A 14526-nucleotide genomic window follows, 5' to 3' on the forward strand; every position below is an offset into this window, starting at 1 on the left:
CCCTGATTTGCTAATAACTCTTAGATGTTAGCGCATGCATCTCTAATCTGTATGTATCTGATTATTACTAGTCATGGTCACTTGCATTCAGATCCTTGGCACCTGTGTATGGATATAAAGTCATCGTGTAGATTTCATTGGTAGTGTTTTAAATCTTTATTTCTTTTCAATCCTAAATGCAATATTTTATGCATTTGGTTGTGTAGTGTGATGTTTTGCTACATGTGTATAGAAAATAGTGATCAAATCAGGGCAATTAGCATGTCCCTCTCCTTATCATGTCCTTAGCTCTCTGTCCTCAAGTGTGTTTCTCTTAGTTCTTCATATGATGTACAGTGGGTTATTGTGAACTATCATCACCCTGCTGTGCTACAGAACACTAGAACTCATTCCTCCTGTGTAGCCCTGTGTTTGGATGTTCACTATCCAATCTCCTGTTACCCCCATACTTACTACAGTGCTGTGCCTCTGTTATATGTTATCAGGCACATACAGTACATTTTCTCACCAGTCCATCCATAGAAGGGCACAGAAATGGATTTCATTTGGGGGCTACTGTGAATAGTGCTGTAAATTCATGGATGTGCAAGTATGCCTTTGATAGTCTCTCTCTTTTTTATTGAATTTTTGAGATTTTCATACAATATAATTTGATGGTACTTAGATCCCCTCCCCTCCAAATTGGGATAGATACATCATATAATAGGATTACTTTTAGATTTTCAAAGCAATCTTCTTTTTTGAACTATATTTCTATTGAATCTTTGTGTATTTCATACAATACATCTTAATGATATTTGTGCCCCCTCTCCATCTGCACCTCCCCTCCAAATTGGGATTGATATATCATATAATAGGATTACTTTAAGATTTTCATATACACACATTTCTATTGAATCTTTGTGCATTTCATAAAATACAACTTAATGATATTTGTACCTTTCCCCATCTGCACCCCCATGGCCTCCCAACCAAATTCCATGCATTTTTCATATATGTTAAACCTTATAGAGTCAAGTTTATATGCCCAGATGTTCCTCTGTGTGAGTTCATCCATTGGAGCCTGGTCAGCCTATCTAGTGTCACTGTTTTTAACAGGACCAACTCCCCCTCATCGAGCAGTGATCAGCTGCCAATAGATCCTCTTACCCATTTCCCAAGTTCTATGCTGGATTTTTGTCTGGATTGAGTTTGCATGGGTCTTGTGCATGCTGTCACCATTGCTGCAAGTTCATATGAGCAAGTTCCCACAAGTCTGGAATACTCCATTTCCTTGTGGTCATCTACCATGCGTGGCTTTTTTCATCCCTCTTCTGAAATGGCCCTGTGCCCTGGGTGGGTAAGATGTAGTATAGGAGTTCTATCCTGGGACATACACTCTGTAGACTCTTATTCTTTACATTTTGACCAATTGTAGCTTTCTGTGTTAATCACTATCTGTTGTGTGATGAAGCTTTGCTAGTGATAGTTGAGAGATGCATTAATATTCTTTCTACCCCTTGTTCCACTATATCCCATGAGCCTTAGGTATAGAGGTTCCATTGCAGATGTGTCACTTAGGGCTGGGCATCTCACAGGGATTTATTCTCTGTGTTTGACTAGTTGTGGAAAGAGCCTCAATATGATTCTACATGACACGCAAATATACATTCTTTAAAATAGTGTCTAGAGGCCGCTTTACTCTGCACTGTCTCAGCATTTGCTGCTGTTGAATACTGACACTAGCCATTTTGACTTGGGTGAAATGGTATCTCAATGTGGTATTTATTTGTATTTAGAAAAAAATTTTATTGAAGTTTTTGAGATTTTTCTTACAATATATTTTGATGGTATTTCAATCCCCTCCACCATCTCCTCTCAGAAACACTCCACCTCCTGACCTCCCTTCTCTTCATGTCCTCTGTTAATTAAAAAATATTTTATTGACTTTGTGTGCATTTCAAACAATAGTTATTAATCAAATTTAGACCCACTCCACCATCTATATTTCCCATAACCCCCCACTGGAACTTATGCATTCTATCATATATGTTAAGTTCTATCCAGTCAAGCATTTGTATCCAGATGTCCTCTGGTGAAAGTCCATTCACTTGAGTGGTCATCTGTTATTTTTTTTAAGGCCAATCAAGTCCAAATCATATTTTCCAAAAGCTTTTGCATGTGGGTCCATTCCCCTGCAGCATGATCAACCTCACAGCATCACACAGGTAAAGGAAACTGACTCTTCCCCTCCAAGCAGCTATCAGTTACCAATTGTTCTTCAGGTTCTTTCCGAACTCCCACCTCTGTGCTGGAATTCTGTCTAGCTTGGGCTTGCCCAGATCTTGTACATGCTGTTGCAAGTGTTGTGGGTTCATATCTGCAATTGCCTGTTGTATCTAGACAACATCACTTCCTTATATTCACCCACTACCCCTGGCTCCGAAAATCTTTCTGCCCTCCTCCCCTTGCAACAAACCTTGAGCCTTGGGAAGAGAGGGTGTGATATAGGTGTCTCATTTGGAGCTGAGCACTTTTCAGTCACTTATTCTCTGCATGTTGACCAGTTGAGGGTCTCTATGCTAATTGCCATCACTGCAGGAAGAAGCCTCTTCTCTGGTGAAAGCTGAGGGATGCATTAATCTATGGATATAACAAAATGTTATTAGGTGTCAGTTTACTACTCTGTCCAGTTAGCAGGCTGGTAGTAGTAGGTTTTCTCCTTTTGCCTGTTCCCTGTCTGGCTACTGGTTCTCGGCCCTGATTACAGTGCTAGGTATGGGCTCCATCTTGTGCAATAGGCTTTAAATCCAAATGGAGTGACTGGTTACTCCCACAACATTCATGCCATTATTACACCAATGGGCCAGTCTTGTCAGAGCAGTCATTATTATAGCTCACATGATTCACAGCTGTGTAGGACTGATGATTACTTTTCTGGTAGTTTGCATAACACCTTCCTGGATTATGAAAGCTGGCCAATAGTGGTGAATCTTCAAGATCAGTACCAGCTTGATTTCTCATTTGTATTTTGATGACCAATGATTTAGAATTTTTCATAAACTCATTGGATATTTGCATTTATTCTTTGTAGAAGTTTCTATTCAAACAATATACTCACTTTTCTGAGTAAAAAAATGCTAATATACTATTAAAAAGTTTAGAGATGTATACAGTGTGAAGACGCCTAAAAAATTAATGAATTTAGAATAAGTTTTAAAGTTCACATACAAATAATGTGTTTCAGAATGGCAGTTTTAAACATACATGTCATTATACTTTGCTCTAATTCATCTCTCTGTTCTATGACTCTCTCTTGGGTCCCTGACCTCCTCTAGATGGTTCCACTTTTACCCCAAATATTCTTCCCTTTTCCTTTCATGTCATATATATGCTATTAACACTCACCCTATTTTCCTGAAAATACCCTATCATTTTTCTTTACAACAGAACAAAATTCCATGTGTCTGCATACCACATTTTCATTATCCATTCATCTCTCTATGGCTATCTAGATTTGTTCCAAATATTGCATATTGTGAATAGAGCTGCAACAAACATGGTTGTGCATGCACATCAGCACTAGGAATTAAGTCTTTTGAATAAATGCCTAGGAGTAATATATCTTGGTCATTTGATAGTTCTATTTTTAGTTTTATAAGAATGATAATGTAATGGAATCCTATGAGCAGCTAATAAGGGCTCTTTCCATACTTTCTCATCAACATTTGTTTTCAGTTATTTTCTTGATTATAGCCATTCCAACTTGAGTGCATGAATCTCAAACCTTGTTTAGTTTGTATATTTTTATGGCTAAGAATGTTGAACATTTTTTCATATTTATGACCAGCTACATTTCTTCTTTTGAGAAAATTGTATTAAGTTCATTGGCCACTTGCTGATGAATTTGTGTCTTTTCAGAATTCAAGTTTTCCAATTCTTCATAACCTCCTCTCTGTCAATGGCAGCAAATTTTTTTCCCATTCTGTAGGCTGTCTTTTCCCTCTGATGATTACTTTATCTGCTGTGTAGAAGCTTTTTAAAATATTTAAATTCCATTTTGAATTAGTTCTCTCTCTCTCTCTCTCTCTCTCTCTCTCTCTCTCTCTCTCTCTCAGTGCACATGTGTACATGTGTGCTTTACCCTCGGTCTCATGTTTCTTATTGTCTTTGTTCTTCTTGTGTTATGTATGCTATAGTATGTTTATTGCTGTCTATACACTGAGCCACACCTGTATACTGGGATAAATCACATTTGAACACGGTATATAATAGATGTGTATGTGTGGCTGGTTCCTGGGTGGCTCAGGCCTTCCACAAATCCCACTGTTGAGCGAGGTCAGAATTCCATGCTGATAGGTCAAGATCTTGCTGTCCTAGGAGGTTCCAGACACTGCTGTGACTGTGGGTGGTGGCTGAAGCAGCAGCCAAGGATGCTGGGTCCTCAGGGAAGCCAGATGTGCCCTTCCTGACCCTTCTCTTCCTGCCTCACAGCTGTCCCCAGTGGCCTCAGAGCACGCAGGCTGAGACAGCAGGAGAGGACAGCGGGAGGCACAGTCCTGCCTCCAGGGTGCCAGACCTGCCCACTCTCCCCTCACCTCCAAGTATTTCAGAGTCTTGTCAGCAACACTAGGGTCAGAGAAGCAGCCAGCCCTTGGATCTTATGGGGTCACCCCCTGGAAAGAATTTCTTGGGTCAAAAGGAGCATCTCCTAACTGCACTACCCTCGGGGAGTCTCCCAGGCCCCTGGGCAAGCCTAGGCAGTCTTGGCAACATCAGGCTGCCCAGTACTACCTGTTGCAGAGGCTCACTTCATGCTGTGTGCCCTCTTCTGTCTCCACGAGATTAACTGTTTCTGCATGAGGCGGTCTTGTGCTTAGTATAGTTCTGAGGGACTCTTTCTTCTGAAGTTCTTGATAGGAAAAATTCTACTAATTATCATTGGTTACTGCCTTTATTTTTCTTATTTATCTCTCTCTCTCTCTCTCTCTGTCTTTCTCTGTCTCTGTCTCTCCATCTGTTTGTGAGAGAACACACCGCACTGCATGTATAGAGATCAGAGAACAACTTGCAGGGGTTTGTTCTCTCTTTTCACCATGTAGGTGGGTCCTTGACAATGGAACTAAGGTTGTCAGGTTTAACAGCAGTCACCTTTAACCCTGACCTTTAACCCCAGAAGTCTTTAAGTTACATGTTATCCCACTTGTCAATTTGGGGGATTGTGTCTTATGCTTTTGGTATCAATCTCATGACGTGTAATTTTACCACACTAAACTGCTTAATTGTTAAATCAGTTGTTAAAATAATCACTAAACACTGAAACCAACACAGATGTTCCCTCAGTTACAGAATGGAAAAATAATTTTTATTGTTCCCACATTGGTTTACTACTCCACAACAAAAGGATTCTACTATAACACAGGTATAGCAAGCATGGACTTTAAATAAGCAAAGATACTGACTCAAAGTCCATGTTTTTCTAAAGTGTAGTTTACAAACACTCTAGCAATAGCAAAATTGATCAAGAGAGTTCATTCAGTGCCGTAGAAAGTGGGTGGCAAAAATTATCAAAGAGAAGTTCAGATGTATTGGTTCTAGTGATTGTGCAGAAAATTCATGAAACACACCAAACAAATTTCTTAGAATTACAAACTAGAAAGTGTGCATTGTATTATTTAGAAACTGCATTAAATGCAACATCTAAAAATACATGAAAATTAATAAAAACATTGGTGACTAATTAAAATAACCAGCTAATTCCCACAGAGTGTTCACTGCTTCTTTCAAGGAAAGTAGAATGAAAGCTACAGCTATTTCTAGGGGCCAAGTTTCCTGAGATCAAGTCTCAGTTGTTTCCTGAGCTCTGCATATTAGTTCTAAACACTGACATGACTGGACATGATGCTGACTAAGAAAGGTTTGCTGTATGCCATTGTCCACTGGGCAGAATCTGCTCATCTGAATGACAGTCGCTGTCAGCACATGCAGCTTTCTTCTCAATTGAAGATTTTCTGTAAGTCTTTTTACCATGGATAAGGAAAAATACTCAAAGATGAAAACTAGCTTTCAAATGATAAAAAATTTTATAGATTTTTCTTATTTCTGTTTATACAATTACAATTTGCAAATTATGTGTGATAGATTTAATCTCATATTTCCTGTGTACATAGATGAAAGTGAATGATTCTTTTATGAAAAAGTATTCATTGGGGATCACAAACTGATTCATATTTATGCTCCTTTCTCCATTTTTCCAAGCTTTGGGGGACATGACAGTTTTTCATCACTACCATAAAATGAACTATTTAACTGTATGTATGCAATATTCCACAGGTGACTATTATTACAGACTCACTATGCTGGATTAAACAAATTAAAAATTAACAAATTAAAAAGTTGGACTATAATAACTATGTGACAACATTCAAATGAAATGTTTCATGAAATAGGGCCTGGCACCCTAACAACTAGAACTAAAGATTTTTACCAGAATGGCAAAGCTGCTGTTTCTGTCTCTCTTGTGACTTTGCTATGGTGTGCTGGATAGCTTTAGTGTCAACTTGACACATCTGGGTTGAAGGATCCTCAACTTGGGAATTGCCTTCATTGGACTGGCCTGTGGCCATGTCCATGGGGTACCTTCTTGATTGCTGAGTAATGTGGTAGGGCTCAGCCCACTGTGGGTGGTGCCACTCCTGGGCAGGGCCTGTGTTGCATAAGAAAGCAAGCTGAGCAGGGGCCAGGGAAGCAAGCCAGTAAGCAGCATTCCTCCATGGCCTGTGCTCCAGCTCCTGTCTCCAGGTTCCTGCTCTGAGTTCCTACCTTGAGTTCCCTGATAAACGGTGACCCAGGAGATGTAACATAAATAAACCCTTTCCTCCCCAAGTTGGTGTTGGTCAGAGTATTTTGTCACAGCAATGGAGAAACAAACTAGGACATATGGTATGACAGTCATGGAAGAAAGAATGAGTTGAAGAAAATGGACTGTTTTGCCAAAAGGAAAATATGGGGTTCAAGTAAGAGTTTCTAGAGAATATTCCTCACAGGGAATTACAGGAGCAATTCAGATGTGTGGAGCAAATCAATGTGTGGAGGAAGTAGCCAGGCACAGGTTGAAGAGAACAGACTTTGTTATTGGTCCTGAAGGAGGCAGAAATGCAAATTGCTGAGAGAAGCTTCAAATTTCCCATTCACCTGCAGCTGCAGCTCTGCATGCTAGCTTCTACCTAATCAGACCAGCAGAAAGACCACACTCCCATCCTGAAGACAATATAGAAGTTAGCACTCACTGGGCTGTGCTCAACACCAGCACTTTACTATTTTTGTATTATCTTGTTTGATTCACACAATAATACCTCAAGCTAGGTCTGATTACACTATTCACTTTGTAGGTCGAAATATGTTCAGGGGACATAGGTCAAGACCAAGGAGTCCTAAGTAGTGAGTGGCAGGTGTGAGGCTAAGCTCTGTGTGATGTAGTCCATACCCACCTTCTCTCAGAATTACATCTACAAGTTAACCTTATTCCCACCATCAGAACACCCGAAAAATCCCACCGTATCTACATAGAGAAGTGCTATGGCAACCCACCAATAAATTCATCTTCAACCTAATCAGTTTATATTTTTAGTGGCATTGTCAACATGTATAGATATGGAAATGCTGGTGGTAAACATGAGTTTTGAGGGAAAAATTAAAATGCAGTTCAGAGCTCATAAATTCATATAGAATACTGTTCTTGTTGAAATTATTATTTATTTTTCAGGTTTCAGTGTGTTTATTTGTTTTACCTTGAATGTCAGGGAAATATACAGTAATCAAGTCTTCATCACTATCTAATTAATCAGGTCTGTAATTCCTTTTGAAACCTAAACCTAGTTTCAAGTAAGCAGTAATTACACATTCTGTTAATTTCAGTTTGATTTCAATTTAATTTAGTCTCAGAGTTAGGTACCACTTAGCATAGGTTAAATTTTATCATGGGATTCAAAACAGTGATTGCCAATAAATAAGTTACTCAGCTCTTATACCACATAATTTACATGGAATATCAATCATGAAGTTATAATATAGATGACAGGATACAGGATCACAAATCTAGAGGCTCTGTCTATAGCAGACATTGAAAAATGGACAACTGAAATTGTCAACTTTTACTGAGCTCAGAAGTGAATTGCCAGAGTTATCTTCACAAGTTATTTTTATTGTTATTGGCTTCATCTCAGTTTACAAAATATTATAACTTAAAATCAGGTAATGGAGTCATTAACAATCTCCTAACACACATGCATATAGCCACGTGAATAAATAATTCAGTCTACTTGATTTTCATATTAATGCTTCTTTCTGCACGATTTTTAAAGTTCTTGTTTGATAAAATAAAGTATCTGACTATATACTCTCCAATGTCTATTAAGTTTCTTTACATTTTATTCCTCTTTCCTCATTGATGCACAGAATTTAAAGACAGCCAGATACCACTGATGGAGAACAGGACAGAAGTGACACAGTTCATCCTGCTGGGACTCACCAATGACCCAGGCCTGCAGGTTCCCCTCTTTATCTCCTTCCTCCTCATCTACACCATCACCCTGTTTGGGAACCTGGGAATGACCCTGCTAATTCTCTTGGACTCTTGTCTCCACACACCCATGTACTTTTTCCTAGGTAACCTGTCTCTGGTAGATTTCTAGTCATGACTGGACTCCTCACAGGCTACACAGTCGTTTCCTACAATGACTGTGCTGCTCAGATGTTCATTTTTGGAGCCTTTGGTAGTGTGGAAAATTTACTGTTGGCTTCAATGTCCTATGATCACTATGCAGCAGTGTGCAATCCCCTGCACTATGCCACCACCATGACAGCATGTGTTTTTGAATGTCATAGGTTCTTACATATGTGGTTTCCTGAATGCCTCCATCCACACTGTGGACACTTTCAGTCTCTCCTTCTGTGAGTCCAATGTGGTCCACCACTTCTTCTGTGATGTTCCAGAAGTCATGGTTCTCTCCTGCTCTGATAGACATGTTAGCGAGCTGGTTCTTATTTATGCAGCCAGCTTCAATAGCTTTTTTGCTTTCATAGTTTTTGGGACAACTTATGTATTCATTTTTATAATGATCTTAAAGATGCAATCAGCTGCAGGATATCAGCAGGCTATTTCCACCTGTGCCTCCCACTTCACTGCAGTCTCCATTTTCTATGGGACTGTCATCTTCATGTACCCACAGCCCAACTCAAATCACTCCATGGACACTGATCAAATTGCATCTGTGTTCTACACGATGGTCATTCCCATGCTGAACCCTCTGGTATACAGCCTGAGGAACAAGGATATCAAGAACACATTCAGGAAATTTTACTAGAATCAAAAAAATCATTAGGATTTCATTTTTAATGTGGTGTAAGGCTAGATTCATTCCTCTAAAACATCCTGTGTACATTTCAATGTAAACAGTCACATTTGTAGACATATAAAAAATTAAATTCCCTAAGTAACACTTAAAAAATATTTGTTATTTCATTTAAAATTTTTTTAATGTGTATGAGCATATTGCCTGCATGTATATAAGTGCACCCATGTCATGTAATGCCCGTGGAGGTCAGAAAGTGGCATTGGATCCCCTGGGACTGGAGACACGGATGGTTGTTAGCTACCATGTGGGTGCTAGGAATTGAACTGAGGTCCTCTGCCAGAGCAGTCAGTACTCTTAACCACTGAGCCATCTCTCAAGTCCTGGAAGTGACACCCTTATTTCTGCAAGTCTGTTGTATTGAAAAATGGAAATATTATATTCAGGATCAAAATACATGAATGATAATGTCTATAAATTTTGGTTTTGCCAAAACCCTTATGAAGGATATTAATGTGATGGTTTAATAGATAATATATTAGTCATCCCCTTTGTATATGGATGTGCAGAAAATGTGTTCAAGTAACTATAACTATATATACATATTTTCCTTTAATTGGTAATTTAAAACACATGTTCATATAACTTCAATAGTCTGATATACTTTGAAAATTATATAAAGTTTTAATAGTACTTTGTATATATTTTTATTTTCACATTTCCTACTTCAGTGATTTGCCGAGCTTGCTTTCTCTACCTATGTACTCAGTAATAGATCACAGATTTACTTTGCAGTAATAGCACTGAACTAATGGAAAAGTACTGGGATATAATATGCTTTAGTTATGTGATATGGCACCTTCTTGACCATAGCTATGCCATGGTGAAGTTTAGGCTGACCCTAGCCTTTGAAATTATCAGGCAATTGGCCCAGGGTATGGAAAAACATGTCAGCAGGACTCAAGTAGTCTTGGGAACAGGTCAGCCTGTTCTGGAGTGCACCTGCTAACAGCAGATTTTTGGCTTCTGTAAGTTATGCTTGGCTTGCTTCTGCAAAATAGTAATTGTTCCTTAATAGAATAGAAATTGTTACAGGGGGTCTCCACCTGTAAGCTTGGGAACTTAAACTTTTCACCCCTGGTTATGGTTTCTTTGTATAAAAGCTTACCCTAGGGGCTGCTTGGGTCTGCATTTGGGTTCTTGACACCCTCGTGTAGCTGCTGGCAAGCTAATACAAGACTCATTTGGCAAAACTTTGAGTGGTCTTCTCTGGTGCAGTACCTCACAACAGCTAAATAATTAATTAGATCAAGCTATGTTTTGTATGTTAGAGACATGTAATTTTTACTTCAATATTAAGCACGTGTACAATACAGAACATGTGATTACTGATTCCAAAACTTGAGGGAAACAAATGTTAAAAATACTCCTTCCTTCATACACTGTGTTTTAAGGCTGTGTATATGTTGCCATTTGAAAACTTCAGTTCTCTGGAATAAATAATCTAGGCATTGTAAGAACTGGTATTTCATAGAATCTGACACTGGTATTCAAAGAACGCCTACACTTTCTAGAGAGAAGGTTAATGTTCGTAGTCCTATGCCAGTCTTCAAGTCTTCATTTCATTTAAGAACTAGAAGTGGCAATGCAGTAATATGAGCTATCTCTTCAGCATTCTGTTTCCGTTCATTTGGGTTTGTAATAAAAGGACTTGATATTGTATCTTTGAAGGATATAGCCATCTATTTTGCTGATGAGTTAACTGTCTCTATAAAATCATTACAAATTATTAGAAAAACAAGCCCTGCTATGCCCTTGGGTAAGCCAGTAAGTGCCATGTATTATCTTTATCAAATATTAATGATGTGAATGGTAGTATTGCTCCACACCAACAGTGCCATTCACACAAGAGTATCATGCTGTTACATAAAAGAATTCTTATCGGGAATCATGTATCTAATACTTTAAAATATCTATAAGAGAAGATCATGATGTTCTTACCATGAAGATGGGCTAAATAGCTAAGAGAAGGGGAAAGCAAAAGATGTTTATTTGATCATTACATACTGTACATGTATGTTGATACATCGTTCTATAACCTATAGGCATGTAAATTGATCTGTTAAGCATAAAATATGAAGATAAGAAAAAATGTATTTATTAATCAAGAACACAAGTAAAAAGCAAAACATTGAGAAATCTTGGGAATAAGACACACTAGCAATTTATAAAGTCATTTAATAAATGGTATAAATCTTAGATGAGCCAAAATTTAATTTGAAATTAGGTTTGGTGTCGTGGTGCATATGTTTGGTCTCAGCAGATGCAGGTGGATCAATGTGAGATCAAGGCCAGACTGTTATACATAGGCAGTCCCAGCCCAGATAGGGCTACAGGGAAACCTTGTCTTAAAAAAAAGGATCATTTGAAATTAGAATATACAAGTTGGAACTTACCATTATTCAAAATACAGCTTAGGACTGGAGAAATTGCTCAGTGGTAAAGAGCACTGAATAGTTTTCCAGAAGACACAGGTTCAATTCCCAACACCCATATGGGAGATAACAACTTTCCTTAACTCCAGCTCCAGGGGATCTATCGCCCTCTTCTGACCCTCACATGCATTGCATGACATGGGTACAACATATATAAAATAAATAAATAAATAAATACATAAATTTTTAAAAAAGATTTTGTTTGGGAGGCTGGAGAGATTACTCACCACTTAAGAGCAATAACTGCTCTTGTAGAGGACCCAGGCTCAAATCCCAGCACCCACATTGTGGCTAACAACCACGTATAGTTCCAGTTCCAAGGAATCTGCTGCCCTCTTCTGCCTTCTGCTGGCATTGCACACCACCAGTGCACTTATACACATGCAGACAATACACTCATACACATAAATTAAAAATAATAAATAAGATAAAAATACAGCTTAGAGAACAAAATAATGGTAACTATGAAAGTAAATCTAGAAATATGGTAAATCGAAGAACTCCAGTATCCTGTTCCTTTTCCTTTCCATCAATAGAAAGAATGAGAGAACATAGCTATTTAAGTATTAAATGGTTAAAACATTGCCAGGTCAAGGATATTAAAGTCCTCCAAAAATCACACTAATTTGAAAGACATTTAATATTTTCCTACTGGATTACATTGCAGTAGCTCAAAATAAAGATCAAGTCCAGCACTTATCCATGTCAAAAAAAGAAACAAAAAATGCTATGATAGTCAGACATGAATCCTCTCATCAAAAAAGAATAGAAATCAACAGTTCACTTTTTGTCTTAAATATTTTGTAGTGGTTAATACCATTCATTCCATGATGTTTTAAGTATTTAATATCACTGCTTTCCTACCTAGCCAACCCATTTTATTCACACTAGTTTCTTTCTTAATTTAATATATTAATATATATTTAATATTTTTATGTGTATGAATGTTTTCCCTGCATGCATGAGCCAACACATGGCAGTCAATTCCTGGGGAGGTAAGAAGATAGCATCAGATCACCTGGAACTGTAGTTAAGGACAGCTGCTAGCCACAGCATGTGGGTGCTAGGAATGGAAACTTGGTACTCTGCAAGAGCAGCCAGTGCTCTGAACTACTGAGTCATCTCTCCAGCCCACACTACTTTCTTTCTATTCATGGACAACTCTATGCATGCCTCTGTCTCAGAAACTTACTGTTTGCTATTGACTCTGTCCAGGATAACTGTCATCACCTTCAGTTTGCTAATTAAATGATGTTTATTCCTAGGAAGCTTATCTTTGATGCATCCATGAACTACTTCATGAAATTGTCTCCACACAAGGGTCTTCTTTTATCTACCTACTTTACATACACTTCGTAGTACTTACCGGCATTCAGTTTTTTGTTTTTTTTTTTATTCTTTGTTCATCTGTTCATCTATCTCCCTGAACTTGAAGAAAAGCTCCCTGGGAGATGAAGCTCCATCTAGCATGTTCATTGTTCTGTCCTTAGTACTCCATAAGCTGTTCTTCTCAGAGAGGAATATTCGCTTCATGACACATGAATCACTCAAACTCTATACAGCTAAAAGCACCCAGGATTCAGGAATGATAAAGCTGTGATTGAATATCTTAAGCGTCTTATGTTACTATTAATGGAGATGTGGGTGTGTAGTAGAAATAGGTCCTTCTGCCCAAAGTTTATAGTGAAAGTGATGTGTTTCCTAATGGACTACATTTTCAAAGTACTTACATTTTCTCATTTTGAAACATAACTAAATTGCAGAAATTTTGGAAAGCTACTATAAAAAGTTCACATATCTTTCTCTCTCTGCTTTGTATAAAGTTCTCATTTTATATTGACATGATGCATTTACTCATGATTCTAAAATCAGCAATAACTCCAGATTTGATTCTGGTTTTACCAATTTTTCCAATAATATCTATTTTCTGTTCTAATATTTACATAAAATAATAAAATTATTGGTTATTATTTTGTGTTATCATTTCAAATAGTGTGCTACCAGTAAAATATGTTTTTACCACCACTGTTCTTGAGCAAGTGATGCAGGATAATACAAAATACACAGATCATGGTAGAAATTATATGTAGGAAGCCATATCTATGAATAATCTCTGGTGCAGTGATAACGTGATTCTGATAGGTAAAAATTTTGGTGAGAACGAGTGAATGGAGGAGGAGGCAGCAAGGCACAGATAAAACTCTCAGTGGGATAGAGCTTTAATTCGCACGGGACACATTCTCCCACAGGAAGGGAAAATGTCAGCCCACAGGTTGTGAGCTGGGGCTTATATACGGGGACTTCAAGGTGCAGAAGGGGGGGAAGTTTTTTGGGAAAAATGAAGTGGGAGGAAGCAGGAAAAGAAGGGCTTGTAAACCTGGCTCCGTTCTGTCTGCCAGCTAGGATCTGGGTCAGGAAGTGTTTACTTTTTTGTCCTCTTAAGATAAGGGAAAAGCTGCTGTGCTAAACAGCTCCTAAAATCTCTGGTTAACAGGCAGAATCTGCTTATCTTGTCTTTGGAGATCAGAGGAGTAGCAGGCTGCTTCTTAGAAAAGTCTGCTTCCCTTGACTTCAAAGGCCTAGGTGCTTATCAGCTCAGTTCCCTTTTTCAGGCTTCAAGAGTCCATAGGTCCCTGTTGAGGAGCAGAGGGAGTTGCTGCTGTTTGAAACCCTAATAGATTCATCATAAATATATACTC

At 38.2% G+C, this 14526-nt stretch overlaps 1 pseudogene; it reads left to right on the plus strand.

Annotated features, from left to right (window-relative positions):
- The first annotated feature begins 8459 nt into the window (after positions 1-8459).
- Positions 8460-9344, plus strand: LOC103742685 (annotated as a pseudogene).
- Positions 9345-14526: the final 5182 nt, after the last annotated feature.

The sequence above is a fragment of the Nannospalax galili genome, unplaced genomic scaffold, assembly GCF_000622305.1.
Source record: "Nannospalax galili isolate Female #2095 unplaced genomic scaffold, S.galili_v1.0 scaffold2482, whole genome shotgun sequence".
NCBI classification, from domain to species: Eukaryota; Metazoa; Chordata; class Mammalia; order Rodentia; family Spalacidae; genus Nannospalax; species Nannospalax galili.